Consider the following 14391-nt stretch of genomic DNA (forward strand, 5'->3'; position numbering starts at 1 on the left):
TACCCAGTATGGTTTTCCAGCCTTGACCCTTACGCACAGAGATTCTTCCAGATTCTCTGAATCTTTTGATGATATTATGCACTGTAGATGATGATATGTTCAAACTCTTTGCAATTTTACACTGTCGAACTCCTTTCTGATATTGCTCCACTATTTGTCGGCGCAGAATTAGGGGGATTGGTGATCCTCTTCCCATCTTTACTTCTGAGAGCCGCTGCCACTCCAAGATGCTCTTTTTATACCCAGTCATGTTAATGACCTATTGCCAACTGACCTAATGAGTTGCAATTTGGTCCTCCAGCTGTTCCTTTTTTGTACCTTTAACTTTTCCAGCCTCTTATTGCCCCTGTCCCAACTTTTTTGAGATGTGTTGCTGTCATGAAATTTCAAATGAGCCAATATTTGGCATGAAATTTCTAAATGTCTCACTTTCGACATCTGATATGTTGTCTATGTTCTATTGTGAATACAATATCAGTTTTTGAGATTTGTAAATTATTGCATTCCGTTTTTATTTACAATTTGTACTTTGTCCCAACTTTTTTGGAATCGGGGTTGTATATATACACACACACACACACACATATATATATATATATATATATATATATATATATATATATATATATATATACACACACACACACACACACACACACACACACATTATTTTTTATTTATACTCGCAGAGAGGGAGAATCTCCCTCTTTGCAATTTCCCCAAGTTGGAGCCTCTGACTGAATGTGTTATGATCCAAGTATGAGTGAGAATTATCTTTGTGTTTCTGTTTTTCAAGTTGCTTCTGATCATAATGCTGATACAGTTGATTTGTATGAAAACATCACAATGAATTTTTTTTTTATTTTTTGTGCATTTGTGATATTGATTGTGAGAGGTTTTATGAAACTTATTATGATGAACATTATTTCTGTATAATTATTTTTTATAGTAGTACACTGTAAAAACAGTAACTAGTTATTGCTGGTTTCATACAGTAAGTTTTTCAAATTGATCTGACTCAGAAATAAAGCTTGGTTATTTGCAACTAACAAAGACTCATCTCTCCAGCAAACTTCTCGCTATTGTTGTCTGAACAAGTATTTTCAAAATACTATAACAAGGATTTTTGAGTTGCAGTCGGCTTTGTTCGCCCCTTGAGGGAAACCCCGTGCATCTCCTAAATTGAGATGTGTGAGCAGGAGATTGTGCTGCATTTTATTTTAAACTGGTCTAGTTCACATGCTTAGTGCTCATTTAAAACTTTCGTGTCTGGGTACCAGCGAGTGGCCTCGTGGTTAGTGTGTCTGCCTCTCAATCATGAGTTCTACCACGGTCAGGTCATACCAAAGACCATCATAAAAATCATGCCTTCTGCCAAGGCATGCTGCAATACAGATGCAAGTGGGGAGTCAAACTCTTGTAGTTACCTGAGGACTAGCCCCCCCACTGTAACCCTAGCTATGAAATGGCCCTTTTCCACTACCCTTTTTCAGCTCACTTCAGCTCGCTTCAGCTCACTTCAGCCCGACACGGCTCGCGTTTCGACTACCAAAAACCAGCACGACTCAGCTCGTTTCAGCCCTGCTTAGCTCCTAAAACTCGCACCGTTTTGGAGTGGGGCTGAAGCGAGCCAAACCGTGCCGACTGAGGCTGGGGGCGTGAGCAGACACTCCCCTGTGCACTGATTGGTGAGGAGGAGTGTCCTCACATGCCCACACACGCCCCGCGAGCGCGCTGGGATCTGTAAACACCGTAAACCCGGAAGAAGAAGAATTACGAATTACGAGAATTTCTGAAGCCTTATGCGCCTCGCCTCATCTATACGCTCTTGCCAGTATCTGTTGGCGACAACAAGCCACAGCACCAAGACCAGCAACACTAACGACTCCATGTCCTCCATGTTTATTGTTTACTATCCAGGTCGTGAGACTACCGCTTAAAAGCTCACTGAATCAGTGACTTACAGAGCATCGTGGACGAGTTCGCGGAGCGCAAGGCTCGTCGTATGCCCTTCAAATAATGCGCGCAGTAGGCTATTGATGTTTTATTATGAGCCATGTACAGTATGTCGCCTAATGTTTTTTTGTTTCTGAGTTACATGTTCGTTTGAAGGACTTAATGTACAAAATAACATAGTTGCACCCCGTAGTGTTGAAATTGGTAAACACAGTGCATTCAGTGAGGTTTGCACCGCCCTCCTTTTATTTCTGACTCTTCCTGTCACCGTTGCAACCTCTGAGCGCTCATTCGTATGCCCTTCAAATAATGTGCGCAGTATAGGCTATTGATGTTTTATTATGAGCCATGTACAGTATCCTAATGTTTTTTGTTTCTGAGTTACATGTTCGTTTGAAGGACTTGATGTACTAAATAACATAGTTGCACCCGGTAGTGTTGAAATTGGTAAACACTGCAGTTGCGGACATTTTGTAGCCTAAAATGATGTTATGATAAGCTTTAATAAAGGGCCCGGTCATTTGCCCCACCCCCGGCCCGGCTCTGACTTGTTCCGCCACTGTCACTGATGTCACTGTTTGCGCTGCTTAACGACATCACATGACGTCCACCCACTTTCGCTAACTCCACCCAATGTGTCCACCCACTTCCAGCCAGCACGGTTCAGCGCGGTTGTAGTCGAAATGCAACTCCAACAGCCCCGCTCAGCTCGACTCAGCTCGACTCGGCACGGCACGGCTCAGCCGCGTTTGTAGTGGAAAAGCGGCATAAGGTGAGAGACCGAGGGCTATGAAATGGAGATCAGTGCTGCCAAATGTGCCATGAATGGTGCAGGAAGGACTTTGATTTTGTCTGGGTACACATGGTCAGCCAATTACTTTCAGTACACATGTCCTGTTCGCCTTTGAAAAAGAAATTTGTGACATTGTCAGTATCTACTGCCCAGGATGCTCTGGATTTTATTTGATTTAATGTTGTGAAGTGGTTGAGGCCCTTTATCCCTATATTCAGTCAATGCATTTTTGTATGTTGTACTTGAAGCAAGACTTACCTCAGTCTTTACCTGTTATTCCGCATGTTCGTAAACATGGTTTCACCTAACTTTCAGCTGTGTGCTCTTAATTTATTTGTTGAACATTTCTTAAATACAATTGCAACAACATACAACCCCGATTCCAAAAAAGTTGACAAAGTACAAATTGTAAATAAAAACGGAATGCAATAATTTACAAATCTCAAAAACTGATATTGTATTCACAATGGAACATAGACAACATATCAAATGTTGAAAGTGAGACATTTGAAATTTCATGCCAAATATTGGCTCATTTGAAATTTCATGACAGCAACATATCTCAAAAAAGTTGGGACAGGGGCAATAAGAGGCTGGAAAAGTTAAAGGTACAAAAAAGGAACAGCTGGAGGACCAAATCGCAACTCATTAGGTCAATTGGCAATAGGTCATTAACATGACTGGGTATAAAAAGAGCATCTTGGAGTGGCAGCGGCTCTCGGAAGTAAAGATGGGAAGAGGATCACCAATTCCCCTAATTCTGCGCCGACAAATAGTGGAGCAATATCAGAAAGGAGTTCGACAGTGTAAAATTGCAAAGAGTTTGAACATATCATCATCTACAGTGCATAATATCAAAAGATTCAGAGAAGCTGGAAGAATCTCTGTGCGTAAGGGTCAAGGCCGGAAAACCATACTGGGTGCCCGTGATCTTCGGGCCCTTAGACGGCACTGCATCACATACAGGCATGCTTCTGTATTGGAAATCACAAAATGGGCTCAGAAATATTTCCAGAGAACATTATCTGTGAACACAATTCACCATACCATCCGCCGTTGCCAGCTAAAACTCTATAGTTCAAAGAAGAAGCCGTATCTAAACATGATCCAGAAGCACAGACGTCTTCTCTGGGCCAAGGCTCATTTAAAATGGACTGTGGCAAAGTGGAAAACTGTTCTGTGGTCAGATGAATCAAAATTTGAAGTTGTTTATGGAAATCAGGGACGCCGTGTCATTCGGACTAAAGAGGAGAAGGACGACCCAAGTTGTTCTCAGCGCTCAGTTCAGAAGCCTGCATCCCTGATGGTATAGGGTTGCATTAGTGCGTGTGGCATGGGCAGCTTACACATCTGGAAAGACACCATCAATGCTGAAAGGTCTATCCAGGTTCTAGAGCAACATATGCTCCCATCCAGATGATGTCTCTTTCAGGGAAGACCTTGCATTTTCCAACATCACAATGCCAAATCACATACTGCATCAATTACAGCATCATGGCTGCGTAGAAGAAGGGTCCGGGTACTGAACTGGCCAGCCTGCAGTCCAGATCTTTCACCCATAGAAAACATTTGGCGCATCATAAAACGGAAGATATGACAAAAAAGACCTAAGACAGTTGAGCAACTAGAATCCTACATTAGACAAGAATGGGTTAACATTCCTATCCCTAAACTTGAGCAACTTGTCTCCTCAGTCCCCAGACGTTTACAGACTGTTGTAAAGAGAAAAGGGGATGTCTCACAGTGGTAAACATGGCCTTGTCCCAACTTTTTTGAGATGTGTTGTTGTCATGAAATTTAAAATCACCTAATTTTTCTCTTTAAATGATACATTTTCTCAGTTTAAACATTTGATATGTCATCTATGTTCTATTCTGAATAAAATATGGAATTTTGAAACTTCCACATCATTGCATTCCATTTTTATTTACAATTTGTACTTTGTCCCAACTTTTTTGGAATCGGGGTTGTATATATATATATATATATATATATATATATATATATATATATATATATATATATATATATGAATGATTGTTAGCCTCACAAGCACAACATAATTAGGTGAACGAGAAGATTCAGTTGGGAGAACTCTTGTCTAAACTTGAAAACCTAAGTAAAAATTCAGTCATGTTTCTCTTCAGATCGTATAAATCTTTCGCCTTTTACTAAAGATTTCCTTGGGGAGGAACATTATGAGTATAAACTATTTTAGGGTGGCATGGTGGTGTAGTGGTTAGCACGGTTGTCTCACAGCAAGAAGGTTCTGGGTTCAAACCCAGCGGCCGGCAAGGGCCTTTCTGTGTCGAGTTTGCATGTTGTCTGTGTGGGTTTCCTCCGGGTGTTCTGGTTTCCCCCACAGTTCAAAGACATGCAGTTAGGTTAACATGGGGTGGCCTTGGGCTGAAGTGCCTTTGAGCAAGGTACCTAACCCTTTGACTGCTCCCCGCGTGCTCTAGTGTGGCTGCCCACTGCTCTGGGTGTGCGTGTGTTCACTGCTTCAGATGGGTTAAATGCAGAGGATGAATTTCACTGTGCTTGAAGTGTGCATGTGACAAATAAAGGTTTCTTCTTCTTAAAGTCAATAACAGGAATCAAATGTTGAGAAAACTCAAAAATCTATTGCAGCATGTTACTTTTTACAGTGTAGTAGTCACAGTAGTAGTACAATGATGCTACCCTGCTTTATGTTTTATTTGTTGTACTACACTAAAAAGTAACAGTAATTTATTTCTCTTATTGTAGGTTCCTTCTGCTTCTGAGAATGTCATGGCTAGTGTACCCCCATGTGAAAACTTGAACATCATCATGAGATTGAATCATCAGAAACCAGAATCATTTACAGGCCAATCAGTTTCAACATACCAAACACTGGACCCCCTCACCATCCAGTCTGATTCAGACTACACGTCCCTGATTAACACCACTGAACAACTACCAATGTCTTCTCACTACCAATGCCTGAATCCTAGAACTCAGACTAACTCGGTTTACCACACCCTTCATTCTTAATGCTTACTTTTTCATTTATTAATTTTGTTGTGATGTGAGATGAATGATTAAAAAAAAGTTAACTGTTGGAAAATTGCTATAAGTTTGGACATGTTGTTATTGGAAAATGATCACCTCAGGGTGGGAATACATCGTCATGACGTCATGGCATTCCGGGGAACGCCCTCCAGCCGCCATCTTGTGGGGCAAACAAAATGGACCATCCCCATTACCGGCTACGTTATCTCGGACGAATTTATGAAGTTATATAGTCAGTTTTCTAAAATAAAGATCAAATGTCGGCAAAATCAAGCAAACAGAAGTATATAGCTACATTAGACGACATTTCACGACAACAATATGCAGCCAAACTGGCCTTGATTGGGGGAATTGACCCCTACAAAGTGGACAAAGATGCATTTTCAAGTGACTATGCAGGGCTGCCAAAGCCTGAAACTGCCAAAGCCTGCTCCAAAGCCTGAAACTGACTTCATCAAACTTTAAAGGCTGTCTGATATATACAACTTTATGCAAACAGCGTGTCTTTTGGCGGATGCCACCTTTTTCACGGCTGAATTGTGCAGATCCAATTTTTTTTTTTTTTGGGGGGGGGGGGGGGCGTTGGAGTGTCTGATTATAATTTCAAAGTAAATTCTGTATTAAAATTACTAAATAAGCAAATCCGTTACAGTCCATGAAACAGGAAGTGTAAGGATGAGAAAAAAACAGTTTAAATCGGAAAAGCTGCGCACATTTGCGCAGGAAAAGCTGCACAAATGAGCGCAGCTTTTCCGATTTAAACTGTTTTTTTTTCTCATCCTTATACTTCCTGTTTCATGGACTGTAATGGATTTGATTATTTAGTAATTTTAATACAGAATTTACTTTGAAATTATAATCAGACACTCCAACGCCCCCCCTAAAAAAAAAAAAAAATTGGATCTGCGCGTTTCAGCCGTGAAAAAGGTGGCATCCGCCAAAAGGCGTGCTGTTTGCATCCCAAACACAAATCAAATCATACAGAATAGACCTAAAATATTTTTCAAAAATGACCCTTGCATGAGTGAAGTGACAAGTGTCAAATAGAAACATGACAAACGAGCGATATTAAGTGTACATTACAATATAAACGTACACTCAGCGGTTCCAGTTAGGCATTCTCCAGAGATTGTTTACATGATGTGTTGGTTTCCAAAAACAAACTTAAACACAATTGATTGTTTAGTTAAACAACTTACCACTTATAAAATGATCGGAGCAGACTTTGCTGTGTTTGGAAGGCTGATAATCCTTGCGGTTGATTCTCGCAAGTCATAGATTTCTCCTTTGTATGCTGAGTTTCTTTGTTTGCTCGCCTTCATGCTCCCTTACAGTGGGAATTCCATAAAAGCTCCGCTTGACGTCATCATCTGACCTATTACGACAGCCATGAATACAACAGGTGTGCACCATTGCTAGCTTTAAATAGTAATAATGTAACTATAAATGTAAATAATATATAAATAAATGTAACTCGCGCGTTACAATGTGTGCTCAGTGACCCATACGGTAAGCTTGCCCCACAAGATGGCCGCCACTAGAGAATCCCCGACTCTGTGACGTCATGTGAAAACTATCTATAGTCACTCCCCATAGTTGATTATTTTCCTTTAACAGCACACTTTGTTGTGTTTTCTTTGATACTTAAGACATTGCATCTTCCATTTCCTGGTTTATTTATGTTAACAATGTTAAAAATGTCAAAATGTAACACATATCTTTATGTGAATGAAATGTTTTTGACATGGTGAAATGATATATTGCTGAGTGAAACACCTGAGTATCAGTATTATGAGTTTGTGTATTTAAGTGAAAATTTGGTTGTGAATTCATATTAAGAAAAAAACAATAAATTGTTTACTAATGAAGGTGCATGTGAGCCGTTCTTGATCAAAAGATAAATTGCAACTGTGAATGTTTTGGCTATGGATATTGTACTAATCTATCAGGAATTTGTCGCAGAGGCCGATGTAAGTGCAGATTGGAGTTTATTATAGTGAAACAAATGCAAACAAAGATTATGAACATGAAAAAATATACAAAGACTAAATATGCATGGCAAGAACATGGACATCCATCGCTTCAACAACAACTAAAGCTAGAAAATGAGATACAGAATCGAGAAGCACTCCCAGGTCACCGACCCCCCACAGGGGACTTTTAGGACTGTTAGTAAACACACGTCTAAAGCTCTGTGAGTTTTTGTGCTAGAAACATTCAAGTAACACCACTAGAAACCTTGAATCTTCTAGTATTCAGACAGATAGATAGATATCGAAAACAAACTTTAGCTTTAGCACTTTGTAAAGAAATAAAAACAAATCTTATGAATTTCAGTACTTCACCCAGCAGCAGCCTCTTAACGACACACCCATCAGCTATTCACATGTTAAGCGCATGGAACATCAGTGTCGTCATTCGCTCATTATGTAGCAAGGGGAGGTGAGAACACGGCCCATTTCACCGGTATAAACAAGTGCAAATTTCCCTTGTTTCCATACCAACTAAGGCTACATCCACAAGACAACGGCAACGAGATGTTATTAAAAAAAATATCGCGTCCACATGGGCAACGGATCAGTAAAATATCAGGTACATATGGCAACGCAACGCTTGCTGAAAACGATGCAATACACATGCCACACCTCTAGGTGCGCTGTAAGACGGTCCCATCGGAGACATCAGGACAATAGAAGAAGTAAGGATGCATGCGCATAAACTATTATGCGCGAGACTTCATATTAGCCACAAAGTCAGGAAAATCTGTTCGTAAAGTTACGTTATAATGACCAAATACAATGAAAAGTATTTTTCCAGTCTCACCTGTGAAAGGTAATCCCATGTGATCTCGTTTGGACGGCAAACCTGTTGGTACAGTTAAACGCAGCACATGAATGAGGCATCTTTATTCTCCGCTTTGCCCCATCCAATATGGCGGCGAGGATGACGTATGATTCTACGCGGAAGGCAGCATCTTTAATGGTCCGGAATAAATTGAATGCTACACGTTGATGGATTAATTTGTTCTTCTACGCCCTTTTTGAGGAATGTATTGTAGGACTTAAACCAACATCTGAAGAGGTGAGATCGCTCCTTTTTTCCCTATTTTTGCTGGCGGGATTGACTCTGCCCTAACTCTCTCTCTCTCTTTGCACCATTACACAATAAATATTCACAGTGAAAATATTTTGTAAGCGCGTTTCATGAACCAAGTTATAGGATTTGTTGACAACTCGCATCGAGTTCGTTACACTTCTACCTGGCATGAAGCACTGACAGTCATGTGGTTGTGACGTCATCGTAAACAAATCTGTTCTACTCATCCAGACGACTTCGCAACGGCGCCGTTGCCAGATCTTTCCACTCTGGAACCCATTCTCAAAAGATTTCGTTTTGGGGCACCCAAAATGCCGGTGCCGTGTGGACGCCAGGCCGAAACGATTAACAATTTTATCAGATTCACCTGAATCCGTTGCCGTGTGGACAGGGCCTAAGAAACTTTGAGGAATAGCCAATGCAAGGAAGATGTCTCACTAGCGGTTGTTGTCATGCTTTTTCAGTTAGCGTATAGGGAGAACTACATTACATTACATTTAGCAGACACTTTTATCCAAAGCAACTTACAATTGAGAAAAACAATCAAGCTACAGTAAAACCCCGGGGGCCTCATAGCTGGCTACGGCGAAATTTAAACAAAGAGGACACCAGCAATCTTGTGAAAGACATTTGTGCTATTATAATGCATTCTCAGAAGAGCAGATTCTCATTTGCTTGTGACAGACCTGCTGAAGTTCTCAGTGACGTGAGAGAAACTGATGGAGGAGTTTATTTATGTGGAATGATGAAGAGAAACCAACCAGTCCTGCATTACTCCTTCTTCCATGAGATGAAGTGACTTCACCAAAAGGTGGACTTTTTTTTTCTAGCCCTTTTTTGCTCATCTTTATAAAAAGGACAATAATCATGGACAACAAGTGTGAAATTGAATAAACTGTCAGTTCAGTATTAGATTCGATATACTGCCTGATATTTACACTACTTTAACATTAACAGTGACATTTTTGTCTATTGATATTAACATTTCACAACACACTCTGACATTACTATTAATTTGATTATCACTCTGAACTCTCATTTGTTTATTTAACCCATCAACGTTGAACACAATGCAAACCATGTGCTAATAAGTACATAGTGAACATATAGCTCGAGGACACTCCTCAAAGATCAAGCTAAGCTATGTTAGTGAGAGAGTTGTGAAGGCACATAACTAAGCATATAGATTCATTTGAAGAAGTCAAGTCAAAGTCAAACTTTATTGTCATTCAGACCATACAACAAGCAGTGCACGGCTGAAAGAAATTATGTTTCCCCACTTTCCAATGTGCTTGTATGTACAATAAACAAATAAACATGTTACAGTAAATGCACACAAGACAACAATAGGTAAACATACTAGAGCGCTAGACAGACATGCATATTGCACAACAAACACAGACGTAGACCAATAGACAGTGACAGAAAGGCCACAAACAAACATTGCACAAGAGAACATATTGCACAAAAAATAGATAAGAACCATAACACTGGTGGGTGATGATAAAATGCATAGTGATGGCATTGAATTATTGCACAGGATGACAGCCTATTATACCAGGTAGCAGCATTTCAACCATCTGTATGTGCGTTAAGGGGGTCGTCAGTTGTAACAGTCTGTGTATGTTAATGGGTCCAACAGTCCTGAGGCTACATCCACACGACAACGGCAACGAGATGTTATTAAAAAAATATCGCGTCCACATGGGCAACGGATCAGTAAAATATCAGGTACATATGGCAACGCAACGCTTGCTGAAAACGATGCAATACACATGCCACACCTCTAGGGGCGCTGTAAGACGGTCCCATCGGAGACACCAGAACAATAGAAGAAGTAAACGCATGCGCGTAATAATAGGATGTCTATGCATAAACCCCTTCTTCTACCCGGTGTGAAGCACTGTCAAGAACAAACACACAACAAGAAGATGGCTGTGACTACGCGAGGAAATCGTGCCTTCTGTGTGTACAAATTAGTTTTATTAGTGTGCATAGTTTTATATAACTTAATTTTCTTATTGTGTGTGAACATTTTGAAAAGCATTTTTATATAATTTATATAACTTTTTATATTGTGTGTGAACATTTTGAAAAGCAGTCTTATCCAGTAAAAAAAGAAATTCAAGAAATGGTTCAGTTACTTGTTTATTTAAAAGAAAAGCTGTATACAAAAGTGAATGCAATGCAGTGGTTCATACAAAACAGCGAGAGTGCTGCTTGTTCTAGTCATGTGGTTGTGACGTCATCGTAAACAAATCCGTTCTACTCATGCCATGTGGACAGGGCCCGAGTCTATCATGATCATGTGATCTTAAATGTGTTAAGTATTCTGATGGCTTGTGGGAAGAAGCTATTGCTGAGCCTGGCAGTCTTGCACCGTGAACTTCGGTAGCGTTTACCAGAAGGTAGAACAGACCATGTGCAGGATGGGTGGGGTCTTTGATTATATTGATGGCTCTGTTGCTGCTGCATGACTGGTACAGAGCTTGTATGGGTGTTTGGGATGTTCTGGTGATCTTTTCTGCTGTCTTCACCACTCTTTGGAGGTCCTTCCAGTCGGAGACAGAGCAGCTGCCGTACCAGACTGAGAAACTACAGGAAGTGCTGTGCCCTCTTGACAAGGGAGGTGGTGTTAGCAGTCCATGTTAGGTCATCCGTGATGTGCACCCACAGGAACTTGGTGCTTTTCACAGACTCCACAGTGCTGCCACGGATGGGGAATGGGGTGTGAGGTGAATGCTTCCTTCTGAAGTCAACTGTGATCGCCTTTATTTGGTTGACGTTCAGTTGTAGATTGTTGTTATCACACCAGTAACTCCCCATAGTTGGTTATTTTCCTTTAACAGCACACTTCATTGAGTTTTGTTTGATACTTGAGACACTGCATCTTCCATTTCCTGTTTTATTTATGTTAACAGTGTCAAAATGTTATATATATGTGAATGAAATGTTTTTGACACGGTGAAATGATATATAGCTGAGTGAAACACCTGATTGAAACTGTACGTCATAAATATGAGTATTATGAGTTTATTTGTGTATTAAGTGAAAATTTGGTTGTGAATTCATATTAAGAAAAAACAATAAATTATTGTTTAATAATGAAGGTGTATGTGAGCTGTTCTTGATCAAAAGATAAATGGCAATTGTGAATGTTTGGCTAATGTTCACTTTAAACATCAGAATGGGAAAAATTATGACCTCAAAATCTGACTTTCACTGTGGCATGGGTGTTGGTGGCAGATGTTTGAGTATTTCAGAAACTGCTGATCTCCTGGGGTTTTCACACACAACAGTCTCGAGAGTTTACACAGAATGGTGTGGGGAATAAAACACAAAACACTGAGTGAGAGACAGTTCTGTGGGTGGAAACACCTTGGTGATAAGTCAGAGGAAAATGGCCAGATTTGTTTGAGCTGCCAGGAAGGCTACAGCAACTCATATAATAACTCTTTATAACCATGGTGAACAGAAAAGAATCTCAGCATGCAAGAGCAGAAAACCGCATTGGGTTCCACTCCTGCCAGCCAAGAACAGGAATCTTAGGGCGTATTCACACCTACGTTGTTTGGTCCGGACCAAACGACCAAACGAACCAAATTTCCCTTGGTCCGGACTTTTTGGGTTGGTCTGAATACAAACCACCGAACTCTGGTCCGGACCAAACAAGCGGACCGAGACCGAGCTGCAAGGTCAGACTCGGTCCGGACCAAAGGAACCCTGGTGCGGACCTTTTGGAGGTGTGAAAGCAGACCGGACCTAATCCGACAGTTTTGCTTTTTTGTACCTCGGGAGCTTCCGTCGTTTGTCGAGCATTATGGTAAACAGAGTCTTGACACTCCACCGCAAAGTGCAAACACTGTTTCGGTTGTCAAGGGAACCTTACAACAGTCGTTCAGTCATTCAGACCAGTGGTAGGCTAGACTACAGAGTACAAAAAATGAGTAGGGGGCAAATGTGGGCCGAGGAAGAAACGCGTACCCTTGTGGATATATGGGCAGATGTCCACATGTTTGAGCTTTTGTAGAGAACACACAAAAATGCCGACGTGTTTGCTGTATTCAGTGAGAAAATGAAGGAGAAGGGGTTCACGCGCTCCCCAGAACAATGTCGGCTAAAAGTGAAGAAACTCCGTCAGACCTACATTAAAATCAGGGACATTCTTTCAAAAAGTGGCGGTACTAGCGACGCAAAAAAGAAATTCATCTATTACGATGGATAAGGCGAATATCCCGACACATACCTCCTCCGTCTTGCGTGAAGAGCCAGAACTGTCACAACATGATGTGCGCTCATCAGCGCTATCCTCCGTAGCCGCCTTGCCCTTTGAAGTCGTCGTTGATAAATTACTTGTACAACAGCATAGTAATCGCACAATTGTGAAAACAGTAAAAACTGGAAAAAACATATAGCTTTGATGACATTAAAAAGAATAACAGCACGGAAAGCCTCCATGACTACTTTTGAACTTAACGCTTTGTGCGCGTGTCGTCTCTGACCAATAGCTGAACGACCTCAGGGCGCGTGGCTTTGTTGACAAATTTTGGTCCGCTTACTAAAATGTACAGTGTGAAAGCGAACCACACCAAAATGAAAAAATAAAAAAAACATTTGGTTCGGATCAAAGCAAGTGAACTATCGAACTATCCTGGTCTGAATACACCCTTAGAATCAATAACAAGTTCCGATTAAAGTGGCCGGTGAGTGTATACACAGGTGACAAATTAATGGGGAAAAAAAAAAGTTCCTCATGAAGGCCAACAGGAGGATTGGTACTCATATTTACTAACTAGAAGGGCACTTAGTAGAGTTCATACCTCTGCCAAGCCACATATTCAGACTTGCATCAAAATCTAATCAATTGTTCTTTGGCCCATGGCGCACCTTTCCTCAACATTTCATCAAAATCCATTCACTACCTTTTGAGTTATGTTGGGAACAGGCAAACAAACAAACGGAGGTGATAACATCACATCCTCTAACACAGTTGGTGGAGGTAATGAGAGTGACTAAGAAATGGTGCTGTAATGCTATAGCTAATGTAACATTACAGATGTGGAAAAGGAACACAGAGCTTAGAGGACACCATATGGGACAAGGCTAGAATCAGTTGCCTTCTTATGATGACCTTAATTAACACCAAGGTTATTGCCCCATATTCATGGATATTGCAGTGAACATACACTATATTGCCAAAAGTATTTGCTCACCCATCCAAATTATCGGAATCAGGTGTTCCAATCACTTCCATGGCCACAGGTGTATAAAATCAAGCACCTAGGCATGCAGACTGTTTTTACAGTTTGGAGCTGGCCCCTTCCTCTTCCAACATGACTGTGCACCAGTGCACAAAGCAAGGTCCATAAAGACATGGATGACAGAGTCTGGTGTGGATGAACTTGACTGGCCTGCACAGAGTCCTGACCTCAACCCGATAGAACACCTTTGGGATGAATTAGAGCGGAGACTGAGAGCCAGGCCTTCTCGTCCAACATCAGTGTGTGACCTCA

The 14391-nt window shown here is 40.9% G+C and overlaps 1 protein-coding gene and 1 non-coding gene across 2 annotated transcripts in view; both read left to right on the plus strand.

Annotated features, from left to right (window-relative positions):
• The window catches only part of LOC132895957 (polymeric immunoglobulin receptor-like), an 83677-nt gene that overhangs the window by 9592 nt on the left and 59694 nt on the right, over positions 1–14391 (plus strand). The gene's annotated exons all lie outside the window — the stretch shown is intronic.
• On the plus strand, positions 4879–4990 carry LOC132897230 (U5 spliceosomal RNA). The gene has a single exon (XR_009656283.1). It is a non-coding gene; the product is annotated as a U5 spliceosomal RNA (small nuclear RNA).

Source organism: Neoarius graeffei, chromosome 13 (genome assembly GCF_027579695.1).
Source record: "Neoarius graeffei isolate fNeoGra1 chromosome 13, fNeoGra1.pri, whole genome shotgun sequence".
In the NCBI taxonomy this organism is placed as follows: domain Eukaryota; kingdom Metazoa; phylum Chordata; class Actinopteri; order Siluriformes; family Ariidae; genus Neoarius; species Neoarius graeffei.